This window comes from Amphiura filiformis, chromosome 1 (genome assembly GCF_039555335.1).
Source record: "Amphiura filiformis chromosome 1, Afil_fr2py, whole genome shotgun sequence".
Classification (NCBI taxonomy): Eukaryota; Metazoa; Echinodermata; class Ophiuroidea; order Amphilepidida; family Amphiuridae; genus Amphiura; species Amphiura filiformis.
The window spans coordinates 86,525,138-86,531,137 of NC_092628.1; positions in this window are offsets into that span (position 1 = coordinate 86,525,138).

The window sequence follows — 6,000 nt, forward strand, 5'->3', positions numbered from 1 at the left end:
AACAAACTTACTTTCTTGTATTTTCCCGTGTATTTCAATGGGACGATTATTTAGTGGTGTGTGCCCTTAATGTGTTCCCATACTGAATACTGCCACCTCATGCTTTTTATAAGTCTCGAAGGCAATTGGGCATATCAGAGGGCGGACTTGCTGAAAAAGTTGAGCCAACTCAGCTATGACAAGCCGATGGAGTCATAATTAATATATCGTAAGATTATTCCACAACGCCTTGTGATCAGTATCACCGGCGAAAATTCATTAGGCCTGCCTGAGCTAGTAACAAGTTACTAAGATAGAAACGTTTTTGACGACATTTTTTGATCCCATATCGTGCTGAAACAGTATACAATCCACAGCGTGTTATATCATGTTCTTAGGGACCGCTCATTTAGGGAGGGGGGGATGTAGGGGGCTATGTGATTTTCACTTTAAGAAACAGGGGGGTATGTGAAATTTAATAATTATTCACTATGGCCAAGTAGGCCTATCATGGACGGTCTTGTGATGTACGGTATAGGCCTATCTCTCTCAATATCAACCATACATGATGCAGTCATGGTCCATGGCAAAGGCGATTCGACCTTTGTGGCATTAAACCCAGTTAACAGGAAATTAATCCAGTAAATCGATTCAGTAAAGCAAATAAGCTCATGCATTCGATCACTAACGGCAACAAGCTTCGGTCGATTACCCCAGCTGCAGCGTGTGTAAACTCTAATTTGCATAGAGGCTGTACGTGAAATTATTGATTGGCTCCAAACAAAGGATTTGAACCGGTGCACGTAATCATGGCGCAGTGCAGTCCATTCAATCAAATGTTGTCATCAACCTATTTGATCGCAGGGCATTGTTATGTGTGTGAGACGAACTGTCGCGGTTGATTGCAATCAAACAAACGATGTCTTATGTATTACTTTGTTCCGTGATGAAAATCGTGATGTTTTATTCAATCACTCTTGAAAAATATATTTCTTTTGTAGGCCTATTACTTTGTTTTGTGATGAAAATCGTGATGTTTTATTTCATCACGCTTTAAAACAAACGATTTCTCATGTATTACTTTGTTTCGTGATGACAATGTTGATGTTTTATTTCGAAAAATTGATTTCTTATGTGTTACTTTGTTTCGGGATGAAAATCGTGATGTTTTATTTCATCACTCTTCTATAATGACTTCCGTTTTTAGTTCTATTAATTTGTTGTGCGATGAGAATCGTGATGTTTTATTTCATCACGCTCTAAACAATAATTATAGTTACATGCATTTCAAGAAAAAAATTCTATTAAAACGGTAGGCCCTATGTTGTTTAGAAAAAATGTAGAAAGTGATGATGATGATGATGTCAATGATGATGATGATGATGATGATGATGATGATGATGATGATGATGATGATGATGATGATGTCTCCAAAAGTGTCCCGGTTTGTTTTTCTTGCCCTAAATCGTGCGTATCTATTAATAAGGCACTTCAATAATCAATAATCAGTCCCGTGACGGCCTCCACTAACTAGCTACTAACTTGGGTTTATGGGCGCTGATATTTCATGTTCACTGTCACTTATTTATCAGAAAAGTGCGACCCTTTGTCAATCACCTACAGTACCCAATTTCGGCATACTATATAAAGAAACTCATCATGATGATTGCCAGAGAATACCTAAAATGTAGCTTGTACCGTTTTTTTGTGGCATCCTTCAGAAGTGAGCGGTCCGATACCAATATTTTCGGTCAAATCTCCATTCAATTAACACGGGGAGTTGGCTAGCTATGCCTTGCCCTCACTCATATTTTACAAAAGTGCGACTATTTCTGAACATCTAACCTAGCTGTAATTTTAGGTCATGTTAGAAAAATATATTTGCTAGAAGTTTGGAGAATACCTTAGATATTGACTGGTTATTTTTCACACAGTGATGTTAACCAGGCAAGTGCCCATTCTTACAACGTACATCATTTGTAGGGGTCACGCGTCAATGGTGAGAGCACTGTGTATTGTGTATAGGAAAACGGACAGTAACTGCAGTATGACATAACTGTCTCATATAGTCATATTTGGCCATTATAGCCACAAAAGCGTCAATTTTTTCGCGCAAATTTATTCCACTTTGCACCATATTTGAGTTCAGCTTCAATGTGGCAACATTTTTTGTGCGCTTCGCGCATTTGTACCATAAACTTATCGTCAAAACGTGCTGGATTCACATAATCCATCAAGAAATTTTTCAACCCCATCCCCCTCGTGTCAAAAAGAAATCTACGCTACTGTTCATCAGCAAAAATTGAGATTAGCCATAGGGCAGGGTGGCAAGTTAGTCCCCTCCCGGCCTGCTCAATCGACAGATATATTGTGACGAAACGTACAGATCTGCGAGATGTGCTCTTGTAAATTCTTTTTTTTTCATCTTGAACTTGAACACGAATCTCAAAAATGAGAGTTATAATTTCATCCTTTCTGTATAATGTAAATCATAAATAAAGTGCTAGGATATCTCCTCTGGTGCCTGGAGAAAGCATAAAACTTGTATACTGGATCAAAATACTAGAACTAAATTAACCGAAAGTTGTAAAAGCCCTATATGCATCTTCCTTTGGTACGATTTGAGGGCACATTATCTTCAATTTTGCTCATTTTAAAATTGCAATTTTTTCATGCGCTTCGAGCACATTTGTCTTTTAGTAGCAGATCAGTGGGACGATTTGGAAATTTTGCCCCTGGCTTTGTGACTCTGGCAATACATCCCTCTTTGAATTTTAGCATTGAAATAGCACATTTTCTGACAAGATTCTGTTAAGACCTCATCTAACAAAACAAACTACTCAAATTTGGGTCATTTTGACAAGAATCTATTCCTTCTATAATTGAAAAAGATCGCCGTTTTAAATGACAAGGCAATCTTCTCAAATTTAACGAGTTTCTTGTCATTTCGATGAGAATATCTTGAAAAGAAATTTGTTAAGCCATTTCTACTTGTCAAATTTGACAAGTTTCTATTTAAAAAAAAAAGGAGTAGATCGTTTTAAGAGTGTAGTATTGAAAAAAGTAATTTTGATAAGATTGTCGGTTCAAGGTGCATGATCAACCTGATCAAAATTAACATCTCATCAAAACGAATAGTTACGAGATCAAAAATAAGTGAGTAGGGATTCTAAAAAATCATGGTACGAAATTAGAGTGTAATAATGGGGCCGAGTGAGGCTCATTAAGGCCTGCAAATTTGGAGTGTAGGCCTACAGGAGGGGTGTCCGTCCACACAGAAGTTAGAATGCATGAATAAAGAATTTTACCTTAAAAGTTTTTATCTACAACCTGTATGATGCATTGTGGTCTTGAAACATTTTGTCAACACATTGTTGTATATATAACAAATTTGCTCGAAAGAAAACGCTGTTTCTATTGGTTGGAATTGTTCACAATGCGTTAATATAGTTATATTGTGGAAGCGTCATGGGACGAGGGACCGCACATTGCAAATCTTTGCACACGCAGGCTCACCAGTACATGTAGCAAATTCACCTTCATTTTGTGCTAAAATAGTTTGAAATTGAAAATTTATCGCGCGCTTCGTAAAACAGGAGCAAAATATCCTCCCCACCCCTAAAATTTAATGTTTGGCGCCGCACCGCCGCTCGTGCACCTCCCACAACAGCACAACTCGTTGAACAGCTTTGAATTTTAACCAACGTGTTATGGCCCCAGTGGCTTGCAATACTACATACCGGTACGCTCGGTAACCAAAGTCAATGTGGCAACAGCCCAAATCGGCCAAACAAGAATGGTCTTTTAAAAAGGACATGACGGCTAAGGCATATCCACATGGGAATATCAATATTCCTGACTCTTCTCAGACTGCTTTAAATAATCATTATTATTTAAAAAAGAAACTGCATATTGATGTTAATGGTCAATGCCAGTGCTCAATCTATAACCATGTCAGCTTGGGCACATATGTCCACTCCTTACATCTGTAATAAAATACGAAGTTTGGTAAAGTCAGTGTTATCCACATCCCAATAAAACATCAAGTGTCAGTTTGTTTACGTTCAGGGGGTCTAATTGAATTAATTAGTTTCCAGAGCACTAAGTCATCTACGGACTATAATCTTCCCTTCATCATATTATGGTGATGTTCACAGGCTGCTGCTGCAGCTCCTCCCGGCACTCAGTAAGTTATTATCCATTCACTTAGTATGCATTATTATGCATAGCATAGCAGGTTATATAGCTTATTTACATAAACCAGTAGACTATGTCATATAGTCGATTTTTGATAAATAAAAATATGTTCATCATTATGAACGCATTCAGTTGAACTCGAAATTATAGGCGTACTGATATTACCGGGGATATTACTTCAAAACAGTAAACACTGGTTATGAAAAAGTTTATATAATTATATTAGTGAGTAGTGACAGTAACAGTAAAGTATGTATATTATTGAATGCAACATATTATAATGACACTTCAATACTGAACGATTCTGATTTTAGAATCTGCCAGTTTAATAATCGCGAAAGCCCGAGTTTAAATCAACAAACAGAGGGAGTAGGCCTACTGGTGACTAAAAATATCCGTGAAAATCTATCAATTGTTCACTAATTGATTAAATCAGAGTTTTAAGAGTATGCAGTATTTACAATGGGCAAGTGGACTACGGAGAAGTAGAATAACCAGTGGTAATAAAATAAATAAAAAATAAAAACAAAACAAAAACAATTTCATGAGGGTGTGGCTATAGCACGAATACAGTAGGCCTATACGAATGAGAATGTGAATAAAATACCGCCATTTTGAATCATGAAGTAGAATTTTTGCCAACGTCAGACAATCGATGCAAAACAACAAACGCGAGAGACGAGACATTTTCTTCGTTTTACCTTTATTTAGGGAAATGAGTCAATGAGTGGTGAAATGAGTCAATGAGCATGTAAATGAGTGAGTCAATTATGAGCAAGGTAGCACAAGGTCTTCTTCTTCCCTAGTAAAAGTGGCACAATTGTGATTTTACCCTTCAGTTGTTAATTTAACATATCTGGAGATTAAAACAAGCAAATTGAACAGAACAAACGGTATTTGAGAGCTAAGACTGCGCCCTTGACATTGATGTAAGCATCATGTCACAACAATATTTTCTATAATTGCCACAAAGGGCGCTCATTTCACTTGCACAATTTTTTTTGAGACAGGCTGTATACATAGATATTTTATAAGTTCAGGACATGAGGTGATGAACATATTTATGTACTTCATAAATGTGCAAGAAAAAAAAAGAAGAAGAAGAGGGATACTGATAAAAATCATGACATTACATAAGGGAGTGTTCATAAATACTTTGGTGGGGGGGGCTGGAAATTTTTTTTTTCATGTCGAAAATTTTTTAACCCCCTCTTCGCGAACCCAAAACTTTTTGACCCCCCTCTTAATGGACCTAAAACTTTTTGACCCCCCTCATATTAGGTTCAAAACTATTTTGACCCCCCCCTCATTTGTACACTATTTTCGCCCATGATGGGGATGAAAATGCCTTTATTGTGACAATGTGCGCATACAGCGCGCAAACGTTTTGTATTTTACACTATTTTGGCCCATGATCAGGGTGAATTTGGGTGGAAAAGGGTTCCTTGCCCCTATTCTTTTCCTTTGCCCTCCAGATTTTATCTTTCATTTTTCATTCATCTTTGTCATGGGGCACTTTCCCCTTGCCCCCTGGCTACGCTACTGCCGAAATGGGGTGTTTTGCTATTTGCTGGGCCAGTTCGTGTGATCGCGAAGCGCAAAATTTTGCAATTTTACCCTATTTGGGCCCAAAACACGGTGCTTTTCGATGTGCTAAAAAAGGTTGCATAGGGCAGTTATTGTTTTTTTTTCTCCTACTAGGATCTTTAGGGGATGTCCCCATGGAAAAATTAGGGGTGGAAACGTGTACCCCGGTTCTCCAAGATTCCTCTGCCTATAATTGTAAAGCAACATGATTTAGTTGATAATAAATTAATAATCTGT